The 23,087-nt window shown below is 44.2% G+C and overlaps 1 protein-coding gene across 4 annotated transcripts in view; it reads left to right on the top strand.

Moving 5' to 3' along the window:
• The window catches only part of RBFOX3 (RNA binding fox-1 homolog 3), a 100,576-nt gene that overhangs the window by 34,624 nt on the left and 42,865 nt on the right, over positions 1-23,087 (top strand). The gene's annotated exons all lie outside the window — the stretch shown is intronic.

Below are 23,087 nucleotides of genomic sequence, written 5' to 3' on the forward strand. Positions count from 1 at the left end.
CCCTTCCTCTGTTCCAGTTTCCTTTCTGTTGCAGTTAGATTTTATGCCCCCAGGGTGGTTGGATGTGACTTTTTCTATATGTATGTGAGTGAAGTCATTTAAAATATAAATCTGTCTGTCTCAACTTGGCCCTCCAAAGTGCTGCAAACCAATTTCCAGCCAGCTTTGGTATTGCCAGCTGAATCCCAGGCGTGTCTCCCTTAGCTGAAGAATCTCGCTGCAATGTGAGTCTAGTTCCTTAACTTCTCCCGGGGGTGGGGGTGGGGGAGGTGAGGCGGAGTGCCATGCCCACGCCATCACCGCCAGCAGCACCACTGCACTTCCTTTCACTTCATCACTGTGGTGCTGGAGCTGCACATGTTTCCTTGCCTAGGATCTCCAGAGGAAAGGAAGCCGTTGCTTCAAAAACCTCTTTGCAGCATCGGAAATCCCCATCTCCCAGCTGTGCTAACCCTTCCATTTGCGCTCAAAGGGTTTTTTAAAAAATTCATGGCATCCTAACCGCTGGCACTAAGTGGTCTACGTGGCCAACCAGCTTTGGGGCGGAGGGGGTTCTGCTGGCTTGTCCTAAGATCTTAAGCAAAAGAAAGAAGGTGGTTGTTATTTTGGCTAATTCTTTAAAATCTTTGTATGGAGGGCTTCAAAGAGGCAGGGACAAGATAGCTCAGATCCAGGACTTCTTCAAGTTTTGCAGAGTGAGGCCACTGCTTCTTCCTTCCAGCACTGTCTAGAAAAGAGGAATTCTCTGAAAGATGGTGTCCTCTGAGCTTAGCATGTGTTGATCAGAAACCCAGAATGTTATCCTCACCTGCATTAGAAGAAGAAGGGAAAAAAGGAGATTCTGGATGGGGGAATTTTCCTTTAAATTCTTTTATCTTCCTCCTTGTGCTTGGGACTCCCAGAGAAAAGGAAGACTCATTCAGAAAATATCCCTCCGTTCCAATCAGTTGCATGAGGGATTTATGAATGCTTGAGGGGAGACTGTGGGAATCTCTCTTGTTTTGAACTAGAAGGCAGTCTGGGCTAAGATGATTAAAACGGGTGATGGTGGTGATGGTATTCTCTTAGTGGAATCCCTTTGGGTTCCTGCTTTTGGTCGCACTGCGTAGCACTTCGGCTGCTAACACTTCAGCAAAGCTGCATGGACACGTTTAGCGTGGTGCTTATTGCATTTCCCCTAGACCGGGCAAGGAAATATTGCGAGCGAGTTCATTAAATGAGTGGCTAGAGCCCACAACACCGGCACGGAGGAATTTAGGGGAAAGAGAGGCTTCACCGAATAACTTCATTTCCCTAGCCTTTTTCGAACCTCTTCAGTTTTATCTGGCCTCCCCTCCCTCTTTGCTTTTTCCAAGCCTCTTGTACTTTGGTTGCAGATTTTCAGGTACTGGAGAGAAGGGAGGCTATGTTTAAGGCAAGTGGGTGACTTGTTTGAGGGTAGTGTTTTGTTTTGGGGTTTGGCCAAAATATCTCCTCTCCCACATTTGGTAGGAGTCAGTGCCCTGCACCTAAAATTCCTATTAATTTAAAATAGAATGTAAAAAAGACAAAATGTAAGAGGCAAAAGCAAGAGATGTGCGTGTACAGGGCCTGCAGATAGACCTGGGCAAAAGCTGCAGTTTGTGGCACGGGTGTACATTTCCTGCCCCCCATTTTGTTCTAGGGTTGGCTCCTTTGAGGCCTTGCTGCATGTGGCTGAGTGTGGGCTCTCTGCCATGTTTGCTGTATCTCATGGTTCCGTTTAGGGATTTCAGAGTACCTGCAGGCTTGGATGTTGTCCTTAACCTTGCCCCAGGCAGAGTCCACTTCTGAGTCCTGTTATCTAATATTATATAGGATGTTAGGAACCACATTTTGCAGTGTGTAGCCTGCCTGAGAACTCTGCTTTCCAGGGAGCACGGCCTATAAACAAACTTCAGCCAGGTGGAAAACTTGCATTTTAACCATTGTTTACCTAATCCGTGTTATGAAGGCCCACCACCACACAACAGATGTTCATGGGTATACAGTCACAATCAGTTTATCACTAACTCATAACATGATTGGCAGAAGCTGGGTGCTGACAACAAGATGGCTGCATTTCAGGGGCCGGCCCAAGACATTCAGGCACCTGTGACTGAAAATGCAAATAGTGCCCTCGCACCTATGCCCTTAGAATAATTAGTTATTTTGACCATTTAGCACCCTTTAATGAAGCCCCATATCTGCCAACTGCACTGCTTCATGAGTAGGGTAAGACCAGTCAATACCCATTTCAAACATTCCATATTTGATCTGTGGGTTCCTTACAATCAGGTAATATTTTATTGACCAAGATAGGATATTGCATTTAATGGACTATTTCTCTAACACAGTGACTGTGAGGATATGTCATTAATTTATGTGTGTGTGTTTTTTTAAAAAAAAGATTTATCACCCAAAAGTGAAAACACAAGTGAACGTTTTGCCTCAACCTGAACAGTGATTTTACTAAAATGCCCTGTCATAACAGGGCTGTATTCGTGCATTTTTAACATTTGTGTATAAATTCATGGATATTAAATGCAAAAGGGTCCATTGGTACAATAGTGCCCTTTTATCTCCCATGGACCCATTAGGTTTTCAAAGTACCCCCCTTACCTATTACTGTAAGCAACAACAACAGCAACAACAACAATAATAAACAATCCGCTTCTCCTTCCGTAGCCCTTGTTAATAGCTTGACAGTGTTGGTGTGTGCCTGAATGGATGCATGTACATATTTGTATAATATAGTACTTTATCAGGTCTCCTTGGAAGTGGAGAGACACAGGCAAAATATTTACATAAATTTATTAGCAAGTGTGTAATTCTTATACTGATATGGCATTATAGGGGGATTCAGAATGGATTTAAGAAACTGGAAGCTGAGGTTTGGCTAATGGGAATTTGTCTATGTATAGATAAGTAACAGGTGTGGGACTAAATAAATCAGTGTGCTTTTACAATGGATGCCTACATATATGTTTGTGTAGGCATTAATTATGCACATATAATGCTTTCTATTTTAAATAGATTGGTGACATCTGTTTGCATGTGTAGAAATAGACAGAATATGTAGGCCTTTGTAGCTGGAGCTAAAGATTATTATTGTGTGTCTAATGACCAGGCTGAATGCTGATGTGAATTTCCAGACTTTGTTGGCAGTGAACACCACTAGTAAACGGCAGGGCTGAAACAAATTGGGTGTTACCACTGCCCGAATAAAATTTGAACATTTGGCTCATTAGGTTTGATTTATTCAACCCCTAGTAAAGCCAAAGTTTTAGTTGAATTGCTTTAATATTAATTAATCCCATATATTTTAAATTATTAAGATGTACTCATCCAGCAACACAAGGTGACCCACGCAACAAAGCCCATTGTAGAATTATGGTTTTTTTTAACTGAAAGGATAACAAATCAACGAAGTATAGCAATCAAATTCAAAGGTTAGTTATTTACACAATCCTTTTGTGATTATCTGCTTTTGTGAATTTTGAAGTAAGGTTCACAAGTGTGTTTGTTAAATTCAGCTGCCATTCTAATTGCTTTGTATATTTCTTCTATCCTAACAAGGGGAGTATGAGAGTAGGGATGTGGTAAAGCAATATAGCATTGGTTCCCATAATTCACACACACACACACCTGAGCACCAGTTATCTCTTGAGAGAAAAGAGCAGAAGCCATATTAACAGGCAGGATATGCTTCTATTTCAGTTTCATTAGAAATAATACCCCTGTTTCTTGTCCATTCTTGGGCTTGCTAAGTGACGTATTAATATTTTGTTGTGTGTCTCCAAAACAGTTTGTTTGGAAACCAATGAATATCCAAAGGCCTGGGAAACTTCCAACTCCCTTTGAGGCTTTAGGGTGACCAGCTACCACCTTACCAAGACCAGCTCTGGTCTTGCAGTTACCAAGACCAGCTATGCTGTGTTGCCTCTATCCCAGCCCCTCAGGAGTTGAGCTGTGCAGGTCTCTGTTTGGTGTGCCATCACCTGCCAGACATGCCAAAAATACCCACTGAGCTGTCTTTTCCTGCTGGGTGCAGGTAGTAGGAAGGGTTTGTGAGCCCCATTGTGCAAAAAGAAAAATGGGTCCATTGCAGGGCAGTGGCTGAGTTAAATCAGAGATAACTTCAGAGGCAGGGGTGGGGTGGGTGTAGAAATGCCACAAAGCTATTTGAGGGGGTTGCTATAATTGCAGCATCCTTTTGCCATGCAGCATAATCGGCAGAGATTGCCAACATCCTGCTGAGTTGCTTAGTGTTCAAAAGCTGCCCTCAGCCTCATTAGGAAAGAAAGACGAAAAATAAAATAAAATCCTGAGCAGTTTCTGCAGCAAGAAGCCTTCCCGTTGCCCCAGTCGGTGCAAGCCCCGCCATGAAACGCCCTGGATATCCGGTAATGTGTACAGCAGGTTCTTTAGCCGACGGGTGACTCTGTTAATGTGCGCTCATTTGCAGAGTGGGTCAAAGCTAATGTTAAATTTACGCTCACATGCCACCACATGTCGTTTGAAGTCTGAAGGCAGCTGAGGATCCTGTAGAGCGTTTGGGTCACCCCAAGCAGAGTGCATCTCTAAAATGACAGTGCTTTGCAGAACAGAAAATTGCCATAGCTTAAAGGCAGCTTGGAGGAGGGGGGAAATGGTGTCGCCAGGTTAAACATCTCTAGAGAATAAATGTTCCTTCATCACTAACCACATTGTTGCCGGTGAAATCCTTTCCTATTCATCTATCTATCCTTGCTGCTTCCTCTTCACCCCTTTCATTTTTCTTTACTTTTGACAATCGCAGCCTAGCTGCCATCCTGTTTGCTCCCCGGGCCCTTCACCCATGAAGCAGCGCTTAGGTAACAGGCACAGCTGGGGCCAAAGAAAATATTTTTCACTCAATGGTTTTCCAACAAATTCTCAAAAACATGTTAATATAGCAGGTTTTGCTAATTGATTTTGTCCCCACTACGTTTTCGGTTTATGTTGCAAACCAGCTTTCCCTTAATAAAGAGATAGTGAGAAAGCAGTAGATGAGAGAGAGAGAAGATTAAATGTGAGTTAGTGATTATTTAGCTATTTAGGCCACATTGGTTAACAACAGGAAGGATTTCTTTTTCTTATAACGAAGAAAGAAGAATTGTAATGGTGGGATCATTCTCATTCTCTCTCTCTCTCTCTCTCTCTCTCTCTCTCTCTCTCTCTCTCTCTCTCTCTGTGTGTGTGTGTGTGTGTGTGTGTGTGTATACATATTCCACTCAGACTAACACGACTGTGCATTGTTTGCACACATTCACTTAAAGTTACACCCGCTGATGCTAGTTGGCTCCTGCACATGCAAACACATGCTGTCAGCTCTGAACTTACACAGCTTGTGTCTGTTGCACACACTCATAGAGTACAATTCCTGTATAGGCACACCCACTATCAGAACTTCTGAAACCAACATCACAAGTCTTCTTGTGCCAGAAATATGGATACTCACCCATACTCACTCTTAGGGTGCTTCCAGACAGATGCCTTTTCGCCCTACCGATTGAAATACATTGTACACCTTTCCCATCTTTTCCTCCTTAACATTTTCTAATTTTTTTTGGAGGTTACCAGTGAAAGACAACAGCGTCTGTACCCCTGTAAAATTCTGTGAATGAGGCAAGATGACTGCATGATAAAAGCCTTGTCTGGAAGCACCCTTTAAATTCAAGGGGATTTACCCTGATTTTTACCTTACACAAGTTTACACAAAATGAAATAAATTAATACTTCTGCTACCTCTGATATGCAACCCTGATCTCATTGACAAATCCAGAGAGCAAACCCTAATGTTTATAGTCTCCCCTTTGGCATCTATCAATTCTTTTTGCTCATTTGCAGCATTTGCTTTATGGATGGAATTGAGTTGGGGCCACTGGAGAGGCATATGTGACAGTGATGATGTTGCTGCTTTAACTAGTAGGAACTAGTTAAAACTGGTGGATTTAATAAATGGTCTTTTTCTCAGACAGGTTCCATCTTTTTCTGTTTGAATGAAGTGTGCAGAGTTGTGCCATCACCATGCGCAGCATCCCAGCCTGGCTAATATTGTCTGGTGATGTGTGCCAACATAATATTCTGTTTTTCCTGAGTGAAGGTTCTTGATTTCGTGTCTTGTCATATTCATCCAGATAATAATTAAAGATAGTAAAGGCCCCCAGCCAGTGGAGAATTACTAGGGAGTGTGAGAAGTGCCTTGATTTCAGGTCCGGCTCATGATCAACCTTATTTCCAACCCCAGAGTTTAGCCCTGGGGCTTGTGATATTTGCGTGTAGGTATATGTATGACTCTGGGCATGACAGTTTGACCCTAATGTCTCTTAGAGCTTCTCTACATGATTTATTGTATGATCATGATTGGCCACTCACAGACATTTGTGCCATCAACCTCTAGGACATCTTCCATGGCTTGGGGCCAGGTTATTTGAAGGAACGCCTCCTCCCATATGTACCTGCCCGGACCTTAAGATCATCCACAGGGGCCCTTCTCCATGAGCCCCTGCCAAAGGAAGTTAGGCAGGTGGCTACTAGGAGGAGGGCTTTCTCCGCTGTGGCACCCCAGCTGTGGAATGAGCTCCCCAGAGAGGTCCGCCTGGCGCCTACACTGTATTCCTTTCATCGCCAGCTGAAGACCTTTTTATTCTCTCAGTATTTTAACAACTAATTTTAACTTACATTAAAATTTTACTGTTTTAATTCTGTATTTTAATCTTATATCAACTTCTGCTGCGAGATTTTATCCTGGTTGTGCTTTTTATACTGTATTTTGTATTTGTGTTTTTAGATTGTTGGTTGCTTTATTATGTTCTTCATGGTTTTAATTTTTGTGAACCACCCAGAGAGCTTCGGCTATTGGGCAGTATAAAAATGTAATAAATAAAATAATAAAATAAATAAAATATATGGCTTCCCACGATAATTTTGCTTTTAAAAAAGATCGGAGATAATGCACTATTTAAAATTATTGTAGGACCACTAGTTGATCATGGACCACTAGTTGGCACTATTTCATTTAACTTTATGGAGCCTTGCCAAGAGAGGAAGTTTTCAATTACAAATCACATGGTTGCCATTAGTCACCATCTAAAGGAAGACCCCAAAAGAAGAAGGTTTTTTCCCCTTAATGTCATGTTGAACTTCTGATATTTGTGGCCAAGGAAGGGAGGAGTACCTTCCCTCCCTTAGATGAGGCAGCCTGTCTTCACAAGGAGAGGCAACATCGTCCCCAGGCAAAAGGCATAGAAGTGGTTCAGTCAGGCTGGTCTTGGCCAGGGTGGGAATTTTTGGCTGTCTCCCAACAAAGACCTGACTGAGCTATTGCCACTACAGCTTTAAGGGCTTTGGGATGAAAACAGTCCTGTGCTTCTCCCTCCCTGCCAACCTTCCATCACATCTATGCAAGGGATGGGACCAGACACACTCATACATACGCCCACACAACCCTCTGTTTGCATTGTGGTGGCAGCCACTCCACAAGTTGCTCAGTCGCATGGAGTTCAGGCAGGAACAAACTCATGACAGAGTAGGAGTTGCTCACACTTGCAAACACACCAAAGACCAGCCTTGAGAATTGACATCTCAGTAATGAGGGAAAGGCCCAGCCTCACCCTACACCATAGACACAACCACTTGGCTGAAGAGTTTTAAGGTGCAAAGGAAGAGAGAGAACCCTCTCCCCCATCTCTCTACCCCAAATTGCTTCAAGCTGTTCCTGTGGATTGGTCAGGCATGTGTGCATGTGCGTGAGCATTCGTTTGAAAGAAGGCTTTGGGCCAAGACAGAACCTTCCTTTTATTGTGCCCCTTGGCCCAACACAACTATCCCTATGACACTGGTGCATCAGCAGTTGCAGGGAGTGGCTTTCTGGAATTGCCTCTCTCCGAAATTGAAGGATCCCCCACTTCATTCATTATGGAAGCAGCCTTTCTCTAAGTCCAGTTTTGTGAAGGCGAAGAGGGCACCTTCTAGATGCCCTCTTATCAACAGGCAAAGGGCTAGTGTAATTTTTAAAAAGAGTGCTGTTGAGCGTATACAAAATTGGTTTCCCCAAGCACTAACCATATACTTGAGGGACTAGGTCAGGATTCCAGGCAGGCTGGAGCACAGTTCCCTCTCACGTTAGAGATCAGGTTGCTTCTAAAATAAGAGCAAGCTGGACTCCAGCCTGCCTGGAATCCTAACCTGAGTGGCCATTCCTTAGTCCTGAACCGAATGTATGATTAGCACTCAGAGAAACTGATTTTGTACCTGCTCAACAGCAATATATTATTAGTATTAGTATGGCAAGGTGCCCATTGATAGGAGAGCATCAAGCAGATAACTTCCTAATCTTCCCCTGGGGCGTATGCCACTTCTGCTGCCCCCGTTTCCTGATGAGGAATCCAATTGCTTTCCAAGCACCGCTCTGGTCAAGCTTCAGATTTTGAAGCAGGGTATTTCCTATACTTTGTCACATTGGATGAGAAAACAGATGTTTATGTTTGATAAGGCTCTCTTTTCCTCTTTAATTCTCACTCTAGACCTTGTAGCATTAAAATTCTGCAACCCAAAGCGCTTCAGTTCAGCTGTTATCATTAATTAAGAAGTTTAACGTGGTAAATTGGGGGCAGGAGAGTAATGCAAACATTTTGACAGACTAGACTAATAGAGTGAAGGAAGGCTAGCACTCGTATGTTTACAGACAACAGGACTGTGGAAAGGGATTGTGCTATGCAGATGGCCCACTCCCCTTCTCCCTGGGAAACTCACGCTTACTTTTGTGAGCTTGTAGAAACTGCCTGCATGGTTTAAGTTTTTCTCCATAGGCATGAATGCCAGCAACTTGCTCTGAACAAATCCACAGTTCGTAGTCTGTGCAAGATACTTAGATTCTGTGAATTCTATGCCCAGTGGCACAATGTTAGTCCGTGCAAATTCCTAGACCCCTCCCTCCTCAGTAGTACTTGCTTGTTGGCCATTCTGGAAGAGTATCTGGAGTTGCAGATGCTGCATGTTTTGATTTGTTTTCTATTTGCCTTGCCTTTGTAAGAATTCTCGAAAGGAGGTGGTGATGGCAAATTCAGGCAGTTGGGCATCTAGTGCCATGCATTAGGAAATCAATGGAGTCGCAGTTCAGAGGAATGTCCCAGCCCATTTTAAAGCCCCCTCCTACTATGTCCTAGCCTGGGTTTCTCCCTGCCAGGTCTCTCACGGAATCCAGAGAGGTCCAGCTGGCTCTCAGCTACACCGTCTTTGGAGAGCTTCCGCCAGCTCTGAGCAACCTTCTTGCTGTAGCTGAGATGCACATCCATTACTGATGGGGTTTGCACTGAATCAGCAGGGATCCAATCCAAGCTTTTGGATGAGCTTGGATAAGATCCTGCAAGAATGTAATCCCTGGCATTGGGCACCTTCTACAAGGAATGAGGCAATCTCTGGCAGAGAAGCCAGTCTGAAGAGCAAGTCTGAGGAGGAGCAACCTCAGTGGTGGGGCTGATGTAAACACCAGGCAGAGACCGAGATATGATATTATTTGGGAAATACATATGCTCAGTTCCGACAAGGACCAGAGGAGAAAGATTGAAGCAATCTATAATGTAGACCAGGCTAGGGCAGAAGATGCGGAGAAACAGAATGATCTTACAGCCCAAATCCTTGCTCTGGGATTTGGCACCGCTAAAACTTCCCAGGGCCCCAGGAACCAGGCCTTCCCTCAATTTCCATTCCCAGCACTGCTTCCTCTCCATTCACCTCTGTAGCTTGCAGGATGCTCCCACTGCCCTCGTCTAGCTTTGGTCCTGCCAGCAGAGATGAAAGCCCTTGTGTCATCCTTTGCCTGCAGGGCAGCCTTCCCCCAACCTGGTGCCCCTCCAGTTGTTTTGGACTACAACTCCCAGCATTCCTGGGTAGTGGCCATGGTGGCTGGAGCTAATAGGAGTTGAAGTCCAAAACCCCTGAAGGGCACCAGGTTGGGGAAGTCTGCTGTAGGGGTTCTTCACAGCTTTCAAGCAAGCAATGGCCAAAGGGGCTGAACACATTCTCCAACTGAGCCACAGGGACTCCAAAGCATCAGGCCCTGGTTGGGCAGCCTCCAGCATCGGATGCCTCCCCTGCCCCATCGCAGCAGTAAAGGATAAAATAGTTAAGCATTTATATAGCACTGCTTCTTAGTGCAGAAGCGCTTTTTTGCTGCCATGTCATGGATGTTGGGTACATTATTATTTCTCGGGCTGTCCTAAATCACTTTAGTTGATTAATCATCTCCCCTTTAACTGACTAACCAATTAAACTTTTTTTTAATTATGCATTTCCAGAACATCAGTATTGCTGCTTGATTCAGAAACTGAAGGCTGTGATAGCTTACAGTTTAACAAAGAAAAGCTGCCATTCATTATCAGGAGGAGAGGCCATCTTTAATGTTTTCTTTTTCATCCCCTGTATCCGACATGTAGGGCCAGCCCAGGACATTTTGTTGCCTGAGACAGAAAAGCAACGGACAGCCCTGTCCACCCACTACCACCCCCGAGTCAAGGTACACAGTAGCTAAGGCCAGTCATATTGTTTGGGCATGTGAGGCAGAAAGTCTTCCAAGTCTCTCTCCCTGCACCTTCCAGGCAGTAAAAATGCAACAGTAGTGAATTAAATAGCGGACAATTTGCTCCCCTTTCATGGCACCCAAAATGACCAGCCTGAAGCAGCCACCTCACTCTGCCCAATGGGAGGGCCCAACCCTGAAAATTTTCACCAGATCCAAAATAGCCTTTTAAAAATACATGCCCTTAACATACTACCCGGCTCATTAAAATTTGTCCTTACAGATTAAACAACTAAAGCTTTAATTGATGGATCTGCTAATTAAGCCAGTTGTGAATAAACCTTTTAGGAAGTGTGACACAAGTCAACTCTAATCACTCTAGGAGAACTTGGATCTAGCATCATGGTTCAGCAGCAGAAGGATACTGCTGGCAGAATGGGACTTCTGCGTCCTCTCCTCCCCAACTCCCATGCGCTTTCCGAATCTCCTCCAGTGGGCTACCAACCCTCTGGAGCAGATTTGGAGGGGCTGCAAGTGACCGCAGGCGGGAGGAGAGGATACAGAAAACTACGGTGCTGGATTCAACCCTAGATATTGGCAGGGAAAGGTTGCAGCATTCTGACTCCTTTTGCACTTGAAACTGCACTTTAAGTTCAAGTACAAAATGACTGTTCTTCAAATGAACAAAAGCCAAGGTAAGGGCATATTAGGGTCAACTAAAATGCCACAAACTAGTAAGTATAGTTTAGGCAGATATTGTCTGTGTTTGTTTGTATTGTATACTTTTTATGGTTTTGAATTTTGTATATTTGTTTTTAATGTTCACTGTTTTTAACTTTTTTAAACCACCCAGAGAGCTTCGGCTATGGGGTGGTATATAAATTTAATTAATCATCATTATCATCATCATCTCAAAATGAACCTATACACGTGTGTATTTATCATATTTTTATCCTGCTTGTCTTCCACTCAAGGGAAGGTTCATGGGGGACTTGTCTTTTTATCTACATCACAAATGAATTCATGTCTCCCTCATTACACTATCAGCTATAACACAAAGGTACAGCAATCTTAGACAGATGTATGGTGGGCTGTTAATGGTTGTGTATTGTGCCTTGTCCTTAATACAAAAGAAAAGGGTTGAAGTAGAACCAGTAGAACCTGGCAGTAAGATTGCCAGGAGGCAGAACCTTTGGGACATGGGAGCCAGGAGGCCGGAATAAGAAGCTGGTGGAAAAACAGAGGATTTTCCCCATTGATTGATTGGAAGGGGATAGGCTAAAACTGAAGGCTAAACCATTACTCACTGGGAGAAGGGTTGGGAAAGGTCTCCCCTGGCAACTGTCTGCATCATGCACTCTAGAACCAATAGATTAGTTGAAATAGAAGCATCACAGGCTTGCTGACTCTCAGGGTGGCTAGGTAGTTAGCCCAGAGTCAGCCCCCCACTCCACCCCACAAGTTTAGGAACCATTCTGGTAGTAATAAGGGAAAGAAAAAAATAGAATAAGCCAGCATATTGGTTTGGGAGCTGCATGTTGTGGGGAGTTAATTAGAGTTAATTAGACTAATTAGCTTGCAAATGAAACTCAGCATTTCCTAGCATTTATTCTCTCTCTCTCTCTCTCTCTCTCTCTCTCTCTCTCTCTCTCTCTCTCTCTCTCTCTCTCTCTCTCTCTCTTTATGAAATCCTAACCAGTGACATATTGCAATATGGTTTACCTGGATCTAGGAGCAGAGGCAGTGGCCACATCTCACTGAGGTGGGGGCTTCCTTCCTAGTGCCCTTGTCAACAATTGCTGCTCCTTTTCATTGGTGTGAGAATTTCCATAGGTTTCCTTCACCACACACACACACACACACACACACACACACACACACACACTCCAACCTACCCAGTCCCACATCAGCCACTGGGACCTAATAACACTTGTTTGAGAAGATTGTGTCAAATTGTGATTTAAACTAACTTGTGGTTGTTTCGACAGCCACTCTTTCATATCGCATCAGAGCAGCAAACCCATATTCAGCATGGTGTGAGATCATGTGATATGGACGTTTAAAGGGTGGGTGCTTCCAGATGAGGCTTTTATTGTGCAATTTACTGGCCTCATTTGTGGAGTGTTACGAGTTCCCGATGCTGCCTTCCCCTTGTAACCTTCCTGCGTTTTTCCACCGTTTCTTCCATCCTTTTTCATACTGCAGAAAATCCATTAAGGAGAAAGAGCTGGAATTTCCACATGATGCCCTTCTGATTGTTAGTACTTGGAGAAACACCCCCACTCTCCTGAGTCCAACATCTCACAAAGCCTCCTGGGCTACAAGCTTCTCTAGAATCTATGCATGCTTTTTCTGAGCCTTTCCAACATTACCAAGTCCCACATTCTCTGGCTTCTTCTCTACACATATTCATAAAACATAAATAGGGAAATGTAGGGTGAAGTTGCATGGAATATATTTTGAGAGCACTGGAGGTAGTCTGGAAGCACTCAGACTGCAGTCAGTCCAGGCATACTTGCTCTTCTCCGGCATTGCGCTCTCTGTGTTGCTTGGCTTTCTCTTCATGATGTCACCCAAAAAATCTCCTTCCCCCATTACCAGAGCAGTGTTGTGTTTTGTTTTGTTGCCTTTTTAAAAAGTGTCCTCTTTGGATTTTAGTTAGCAAGAAAAAATATGAAGAGATAAGTGCATACACATTCTCATATGGCAGGCAGGCAGCCCACCTAAAGCTTCAGGGACTGAGCAAGCATTCGATTTGCAGATATGCATAACAATCATAAAGCCAGATGTACTGTGAGCTTTATTTTATATTATATCTGTCTTCATCTGTAATGTCAGCTGCAAGTGTTTCTTGCAGTGGTTGCAACTCCCAAGGAATGTGTTCGTCTCTGGTGTACAATACAGATCAAGCAATGTGGTTTGATCAGTATTTGGCGGAAGGGGGCGGGGGATAGGTCTGTGCCTGGGAGCAGGCATGGGACTGTTGTTTATAATGTATGTGTAGTTGTTGTGAGTGGGTGGGACAGCTATGAGACTTTTTAGGGTAACTGTGAGTTGTTGTTTGGTGTGCAAGAGGTTGTGAGCATGTTTGTTGCTACCGTGGCTTTGACTATCAGAAGGAAATCTTGGCCATTTATCTGTGCCCAGATATTTCTGCTGGGTAGCTTTGCCTGCCTCCTCATTGGGCAGCTACACAGCAGAACAATGTGCAACGAGGAACTTGGGGACAAAAATGATTGCTAAATACCAAGTCAGTCCCTTGGTCCATCTAGCCCAGTATTGTCACCAGTGACTGGCAACAAAGGCTCTCCAGGGTTTCAGGCAGGAATATTTCCTGCCCTACCTTGAGATGCTGGGGATTGAACCTGCAACCTTCTGCTTGCAAAGCAGGGGCTCTGCTCCTGAGCCATGGCCCCTCCCTGGCCTTGGACCATCTCCAGCCTCTAGGTGCTTTGGAGCTCCTGCTTTTACAGACCATGAGCCCTTCTGCAGCCAGCCTTCAGCTGCAAATGCCGACAGAGCTTGTTTCCCCCCATGTCCAGCACACACACACACACACTGCACTATTGCTATAACCTGATTCTATTAATCGCCCACCCCTTGCAAGTGGCCACTTCAGCACTTTCCCACCTAGCAGAGCCAGAGTGCTTTGCCCGGTCCTCACCGGCCCATTCAGAGCCCCTGACAGCCACGAATCCCTGACGCCGACACCTTCTCGCTCCGTATCGATCCCCTCTCCTTTCCAATCAGCACTGCCAGGGTGATGGATCAGAGATGCTGTGGCCTTGTGCACCCTCCTTCCCTCCCTCCTCTCACTGCTGATGCACCACAAAGTGTGGGGACTTGGAGGGACAGACTAAGTCCCTCCTTCTCCAGTGGAGGCTCAAGTCAATCTTGAGCAGGGCCTGCACACTCCTCAATAATTCCAGCCCTACTCCATGAGCCCCCAGTAGCTGTGCTCCTTCTGTGACTGCAGAATTCTCTAAAACTGACTTCTGAAGGACCCCTCTCCTGCCCACCTCCACCTTTTGGAGATTTCTAGTGCTCCTGACCCAAACCCCGAGTCTGCCTCACTCAGTGAGCTTCTCTGGATTTGTTCCCGGGTGAGGACAACAGAGCCCAGGATTTCCTGAGTTGCCTGTGCTCACTTCACCACAAACTGTGTTTCTTCTTTTCAATTTTGTTACTAGGAAACATGTGATGATGGGGGGTATGGGTCAGTGCCTGAGGCGTGGGTGGGTGGATATGGTAGGGTGACCATATGAAAAGGAGGATAGGGCTCCTGTATATTTAACAGTTGCATAGAAAAGGGAATTTCAGCAGGTGTCATTTGTATATATGGAGAACCTTGTGAAATCCCCTCTTCATCACAACAGTTAAAGTGCAGGAGATATACTAGAGTGACCAGATTTAAAAGAGGGCAGGGCACCTGCAGCTTTAACTGTTGTGATGAAGAGGAAATTTCACCAGGTACTCCATATATACAAATGACACCTGCTGAAATTTCCTTTTCTATGCTACTGTTAAAGATACAGGAGCCCTGTTCTCCTTTTCATATGGTCACCCTAGGATATTGGGAATTTATTTGCTCATAATTTGTAAAAGAAACTGCAATATAAAAATTTTGGTTTAAGTATCAAGGTGGTACCATGGTGTGTGGCAAAACGTTTTGTAGCGCAACCAGTCAAAAGACATTGTGCAGTGTCTCTTCCTCCTTAAGGGATTTGTCGTGGAAAGAGAAAAGTCAGAAGTGGTAGGAAAATGCAGGGGGGGTTACAAATGGAAGATGACAATGTCTAGACACCCTGTAAAAACTCCACAAATGAGGCAGGGTGGCTGCAGAATAAAAGTTTAATCTCCTTGGGGAAAGAACATTACGTATAAGCAAAGCCTGATATGTATATATTTGCTCTCTTCCAGTTCACTTCAGCCTTGAATCTCCAACTCTTCCTTTAATGAACTTTTTTTTAACCAACTTTTACCGCACTTGAACTGCTGTTCACTCTTCTGTTTCTAAGGAGTATTGATCTGACGTGGGCTGGAGTGCTCAATGTTTTGTTGTCGTTATTGTTTGGTTATTTTTTTGGAGAACGGATGATATCCATATAACCCATGTAATGGACAAACTGTGCAGAGTTTTCTGGATGTAATGTAAGAGGAGAGCTCGTCTGTCTCTTGATTAAGATGACGTAGATTTGTCATTACAGTGAATCAAACACTGGCTCATTTATCAGTCTCACGCCTTCTCCATGCTTTGAGTGGGCTGTCCGCTTTCTAAATTATATATATTTTTAAGTGGTGCAGGTCTGTTTATTTGTTCCTTTATTTATTGAATAAAGGAAACGTCTTTTAAAAAGAGCAGAACTGCTTTAAGGATTGGGGGAGGGTTCTTGGTGACTTTGGGGTGGGGGCAGCAAACCCATACCATGCACAGCAGGCTTCTGCTTCAATCTTGAAAGAAAACACCCCACCAAAGAAAACACCTAGATCCTGGAGAGAGAGGTGTATTTGGACTGATTATAGTGAGGACACTTCCAGAGCAGCCCCACTGTTATTTAAAAAGTTAAATCTGTCTTGAGCTGTGTGTGTCCATACTGTTGGATCCACCCCATACACCCTCAAAACCTGGGTGCGTGGAGAAACCCTCCAGAACAGCTCAGAGGATTGCAGGAGGGAGGAGAAGGAGAGAATGTCCCATCATGCTAGTGGATTTCAGCTAATGTGACATTGGATTTAACTCATATTCATTCTTCTCCGAAGAGCAGTTGTCATGACTGTGGGCCAAGGTGTTTTGGATTACAAATGCTGGCTCTGGCTTCTCAGTAGTGGAGCTTGTATCTAACGGGGTATTTATATAGCTTTTTATAGAATCCTAGTTGTCAACTCACTTTGTGACAGGCCATAACGGATCAAGGGATGGATGGATGGATGGATGGATGGATGGATAGAACATCCCAGGACATTTTGCTGCCTGAGGCTGAACTGCAAACGGGGCATCCCATTGCACTTCAACGTACATAATACCCAGGGCTAAGCACAAATATAATAATCCCACAATGCCTCTCCCCGTCCCTGGCAGTAAAAGTACTGTAATGATAAATTAAATAACCTGTAATTTGCTGCCCTTTTGTGACACACAAAATAAGCTGCCTGAGGTGGCTGCCCGACACTGCCTAATGGTAGGGCCAGCCCTGAGATAGTGAGACCAAATCTTTCTATGCAGGGGCCATAGCCTCTGTATTGCAGCACATGGCTTGTGTACAGAAGGTATTCTGCCATCTCCAATTAAAGAATTTCAAGTAGCAGAAGCTGAAAAACGCACCTTGCCCTGAGGCCTTGGAGAGCTGCTGCAAGGCAGAGTCAACAGTGCTGGACCAATGGTGCAGCTTAAGATAAAGGAGCTCCATACATACACTTTGAGCAGTAGGGAAAGGGTTTCCCCATACTATCTGAAATGGCTTGGAGGTGGGAATGAAGAAAAAGGATTCATGTGCAAAAAAAGGACACCTTAAGGCTGCAACCAGATGCAGGCTCCACGGCTTGACCATTTATTTGTATATTTTGTTGCTTTGTTTACCACAAAGGTGCTGACCCTCAGGCCTGAGGGACAAATCCTGTCCTCCAGGCATCCCAGCCCAACCCTCTGGGGTTCCCCCGATGGCCACACACCCTTCCCCCCAACCACGGATCATTTAGTGATTTCCCAGCTTTGGGGGTGGTTTTCCCCTCCAGTCTAAAAGATTGAAATGCCTCTCCTAAAGCTTAGGTACCAGCAGTAAGAGCTCTAAGCTAAAGTAGGCTGGCATTTTTTGCTAGTAGACCCTGCCCATTTTGCCTTTGACCCCTATCAGTTGAGCCATCCGCACCAGCTGCCACTGGATTGGAATTTGGTCCTTGAGCTGAAAGAGGTTCTGCACCCAGGTTGAACATCTTGCATGATGAAGAGCCTTAGTGAACTCGAACAGTTGCACAATATTTGGGGACCTTTAGTTGGCCTAAGAATAGGTATTACCCTAATGTGGATTTTGTAGCTTTCCTTTGGTCCAACACCTTTTCTTTTTGACGTGTCCTACTTTGCACGTTCGTTACTACCTTTTTCTCTCCCCATGATTATCTCCCCACCCCACCGCACATTTTTAGAAAGGAACGCAGGAAAAGGAGGGTGGCAACTTGCTATGGAAAAACAGCCAAAGTCACTGAAATGCAGCTGCAAGGAAGTAAAAGTGAGCTGCCTGCAGCAAGTGCTTCTAGGTGCTGTTCGCCCGTTGTAGAATCTGGGATGAGTAATCTGAAATCTCCTGCTTCATCTCAGCTGGGAGGAATGTCAGCTGACTGAAAGATTCCTCTTTAAGCAAGAACTATGCAACACACCATTGTCCTGCCCTGACAGTGCAGCGAAACTCTTTTAGCGGGATGCTGGGGAATAACTTCAAGAAGGACACAGGCAAGCTGGAGGGAATTCAGAGGAGGGCAACGAGGATGATCAGGGGTCTGAAAACAAAGCCCTATGAGGAGAGACTGAAAGAACTGGGCATATTTAGCCTGGAGAAGAGAAGATGGAGGGGAGACATGCTAGCACTCTTCAAATACTTAAAAGGTTGTCACACAGAGGAGGGCCAGGATCTCTTCTCGATCCTCCCAGAGTGCAGGACACGGAATAACGGGCTCAAGTTAAAGGAAGCCAGATTCCAGTTGCACATCAGGAAAAACTTCCTGACTGTTAGAGCAGTACGATAATGGAACCAATTACCTAGGGAGGTTGTGGGCTCTCTCACACTAGAGGTATTCAAGAGGCAGCTGGTCAGCCATCTGGTGTGCTTTAAGGTAGTTTCCTGCAATAGGCAGGGGTTTGGACTCAATAGCCTTGTAGGCCCCTTCCAACTCTACTATTTATGATTCTGTGAAAGGCTGGCAGGTTTGGGGTATTGTGCAGATGCTCCACACCAGGTGCATGTCAGAATGCATCCCAAATGGAACCAACTTGTGGGAACCCCTTCGTAAAGACATGGCCTGTAATGAAGTACTGCCCTTCTTCATCAGCTGCCCCAGATCTCCCTGTACAATGACCAGTTTTAAAAGTTTTAAATTCCTGAGTTGATGCTGACATATGAAATGGGGAAATGCTAATAGGATCCATCTGAGTTGGCCTTTTCCTTGTTTCAAATCCCCAGGTGCCTCCTCCCAAAGTTCATAGTTCTACCATGATTGAGAAGAATAGGAATGGGCTGGGCTTTTTCTTCTGTGAAAGCAGCAGCTCCTCTGGTGTCAAACAGGTAGATCTATACGTAGGTACAGCACAGCCCATCTTTGTGTTTAAATTGCCACCACCAATATCTTTCAGCCCTGCAACAGCAACACACCCTATTCAGTTGTGTTCCTTTCCCAGCCCTGTAGTTATTCCTTCCCCACCATTTCTGCAGCAGCCCACAGGCTTTGTTAGCACAATGTGGTTCAAATGTCTGATTAGTCGTTAGGAGAGCAAAGGGTCAATTTGCCAGAGCTCCTTCCTCTCCATTTAACTAATTTAACTGTAGAATTGTTACAAATTCCATTTTATTAGAGCCTTGTTTCTCAGTCCAATTGAATTACCCAAATCTCATTTTCTCAGAAGTGCTGAATATGTAATTAGACGAAAAATTATGCTCCTGATTCCTCTTAGTGTGGCGCATGTGTGTGTGAGAGAGCGTGTCCGCTTGGGGGTGGGCCACTCCACGTTCCAGAACAGACACAGGCCTGTGTGTGTGTGTGTGTGTGTTCACCATTTTGTCTAGAATCACAGATGCTGTGTGCCAAAGAGTCTACATGTACATGGTTTTGTGTGAGAGTGCATGGTTTTAGTGCAAATCTTGTTTTATGGGCTATTCCACCACCACCCCATGACAAACATAAATTCTGTAGGGCAAGCATCTGCCCAGTTCATGGAGGGTGGAGGGCAGGGGTGAGAGAGGACTATGCATACCAATCTGTTCCCCAAAACTGATGCAAGTGCATTCCTCTTGTTTGAACATGTTGACCCCAGACTCTCTAGCAAATTGCATCTGGCTTATCCTCAGCCTTGACTCAGTTTCCCTAAGCCAAACCACAAGCTTTCCCACCCACACCCAGCCCTTTGGTTTTCATGGGAATAGTTGGGATTAGTTGAGTTTGTGGGAAAGGAAACTCAGAGTAACTTGTTCTCCTCTGTTCAGAGCCTGTTATGCCAGATAGCACTTGCCAGTAAAACAAGAGAGAAGATGGAGAAAGAGGTGCAAGATAGAATTGGACCTAAGTAAACATGATAAAAGACAGTTACTAAGCTGATGGTCTGCTGTTTCCTGTAGGATACAATCCTACACTTGTTCAGAGAAGGAAGTCCTATAACTCCCAGCATTTCCCATCCAGTAGAGTTAATGTTTACTAAATGTTAGGATCATAGAAAGCTTCTGCATACCAGGTCTGTTTGTCCATCTAGCCAAGTACTGGCTTCTCTGATTGGCAGCAACCCTCCAGGATCTCTCACAGAGCCCTTATTCTTATTCTCTGCAACCTGACCCTTTTCAAACTGGAGGTGCCTGGGATTAAACCTGGGACCGTCTAGGTAGAAAGCACATGCTCTACACCTGAGTTATGGTCCTCTCTGAAAATCTTGATTCTGTGGTAGATTTATTTTCTGTACTATATTTTTATCCCATCCTTCCATGTATGCTACCCAGTGTTCCTCAGAGGTTCCCCCGCACCCCTTTCATCCTTGAAATAGCCCTGTGAGGTATGATGGACTGAGAGGGACTGGATTGCCCAGTGAACTTTATGTCTAGGAGAAATTTGAACATAGATCCTCCAAACCTAGTCCAACACTTTACTAGCTACTGAACCACACTGATTCTTAAACCATGACCACAGCATAAGAAGTTTTGGAGGTCCATGTATCAATGGACCATAACATTGCCACAAACTTCAACTACTTATGAAGGATCTGGATTTATAACTGTATTTTTATGGGATCTGTGATGAAACCAGCCATGGATTTTTGTGGGGTTCTCTCTCATCTTCTTTCATAGATTCTGGGATCTTGGGTTGCTTATAATAGGTCAACTGTAAATGGACAATAATAGAACAACGGTAAAAATCTGTCCCCACTCCTGAGTATTTTACTGTCACAAGCCACACTTTCAAAGCCAGGAAAGCCTAATGTAAAGGGGTAATTTCTCTGGATTGATAGGCCCACATCTCTCTCTCTCTCTCTCTCTCTCTCTCTCTCTCTCTCTCTTTCCCCCCTTGGGACACTTAGACCATCCATCTCCTCAGACTACTCCTTAAATTAGTTGCTGACTAAGGCCATAGAGGGTTCAAAACCATCTGTTTTAAAGACAACAGACTCCCCTGTGAGAAGAATTGGTGGCATAATTTCTAACCCTTTTCAAACCCTCTTAGACTCAGACTTTCAGTGTAAGTTAAATATTCATATTTTCGAAGTCATAAGGTCTAACCTAATTTCCTCCTGGAACTTACCAATAGGTGATAGAGTTACATATCTAACAAAGAGACAAACAGGAAACTCTGGGTGGCAGGTCTTGCTGAAAAGTGGCTGAGCTAAGAGCACTTAAAAAGTCAAAACTAGGCTCTGAATTTCAATTTGATGGGTCATTGAGGTGGGCAAAGGAATTGATTGAACTACACCGAACAGGTTTTCCATGTCACATTTTCTGATCTGGACAGATCAGAGCACTGTTGTCATCTTGTTCTTAGGAGCATAGCAGACAATCACAACAAACCTGTAATTTTATATAGTCGCTCAGCTAGATTCCTCCACAGGTTCCTTTCCTGATAAGTCCATTCTTGTGAAGTCCCATGTAGCTATATTGTTCTTTTTCCATTCCAGTCCATGAAAATGGCAAAAGGAAAGAGTTTGCTTGTCTCCTTGATGATTGACCATTTGTTCAGAAACACTAACAGGCATTTGTGGGTTATCTGTCACAGAAGAAACAAAATCTGTCCTGAACCAGGCCAAAATACCATGCAGGAAGCAGAAGCCACAATATGAGGAATGATCCCACCAGATATATAAATGTGTTTATCTAGATCTGACACTCGCTTCATCCCAAGAGATTAGGACATGTTAAAACCAAAAAAAAAAAACCTTATCCAATAATATCCAAGATAAAATACCCAGAAATATAGAATACTATATAAATGTGTTTATTTATTTATTACAATTTATATCTTGTCTTTCAGGATACAAATCCTTCCAAGGCAACTTAAAATAACAACAATGGTGTGTGTGCATGCATGCGTATCTCTCTCTCTCTCTCTTTCTCTCTCTCTCTATCTCTCTATCTTAAGTGATCAGGATCCTTCCAAGAGGACAGCTAGTGGTAGATGGTATAGTCCTGCTGAAGCAGACTCTGAGGTGATCTTTGCCTGCCTGCCTCTCTCTTCTCGGATACTTCCCACAGGGCAGATGGTGATAGGGAAAAATATGTGATGCTTTCTCATCCCAGCTCTTAAATCGGAGTGTTAGGTACTGGAGCAGGGGTTTGCTATAGGCCCCCAATGCACATGGGGCAGCAGGAGTGAGGGGGGAGAGAGTAAACGCTAAGATGAAAGGGGGGGCATTTATTTTGTTCCAGTGTGCTGGTGGAGCTGAAATATTTTGGAGTGGGTATCTGCTGTTCTCGTCTCATCTTAAGAACTGTGAGAAAATGTTGGTAAGGAAGAGGCGTGGGAGCAGGTATGGTGGGAATGGATTAAAAAAAGTGGCAAAGGGGGTGTTTTTAATAAATGATCTGTCTAAAGTTTAAGTTTTGTATCTACTGGGTGTATTAAAATTTATTAGAATCTGTTCAAAAAACCTCCAAGATTCGTCAGACTAAACATCTAATAACTGAATCCCAACCCAAACAGAGAAAGCCTTTTAGCGCTTCCAGATAAATGCTGACAAATTTCCAGAGGAAGAGAGACTCGTATGGAGGACTCTCCCCACCCCCCTGCTCTGTCTAAGTAATGATCTTGCATACATGATAGCATGTTAGCACATGTCAGTGCACATGTGGTTGGCCGGCCTTTCAAAACCGCACAAGCAGGTATGGAGCAGTGTGAGCCTTTCTCATCACTGCATCTCTGTGCCCAAGACAGATTCACACAATGCAATTCTGCTTGCTGGTGTCACACCACTGTGGCATTTTATTTATTATATTTTTACATTTCATTATACATTTTATTTATTATATTTTAAACCTTCCCAATAAACAACGTTCTCTGGGCAGATTACAAACAAAATGTAAAATACAATACAAATACTTAAAAGAATAAAATACAACACAACACAAATAGCACAGGAATAGATAGAACAGCCATAAAACCCAAGAACTACGTCTCGAAAATGCCTGGAAGAGAAGAAGGGCCGAAAATATAACAATGTAGACATGAAGCAAACCTCTTTAGGGAGGGTATTCCATTAGTGGGGTGTCACAACTGAGAAGGCCCCCTCTCTTGTATTCACCTGCCTAGCTTCTTGTCTGCATCCTTGTGTCTCCATAACTGAAACTCATCCAATACAGCTGGACCAGAC

The sequence above is a fragment of the Elgaria multicarinata genome, chromosome 3 (assembly GCF_023053635.1).
Source record: "Elgaria multicarinata webbii isolate HBS135686 ecotype San Diego chromosome 3, rElgMul1.1.pri, whole genome shotgun sequence".
NCBI classification, from domain to species: Eukaryota; Metazoa; Chordata; class Lepidosauria; order Squamata; family Anguidae; genus Elgaria; species Elgaria multicarinata.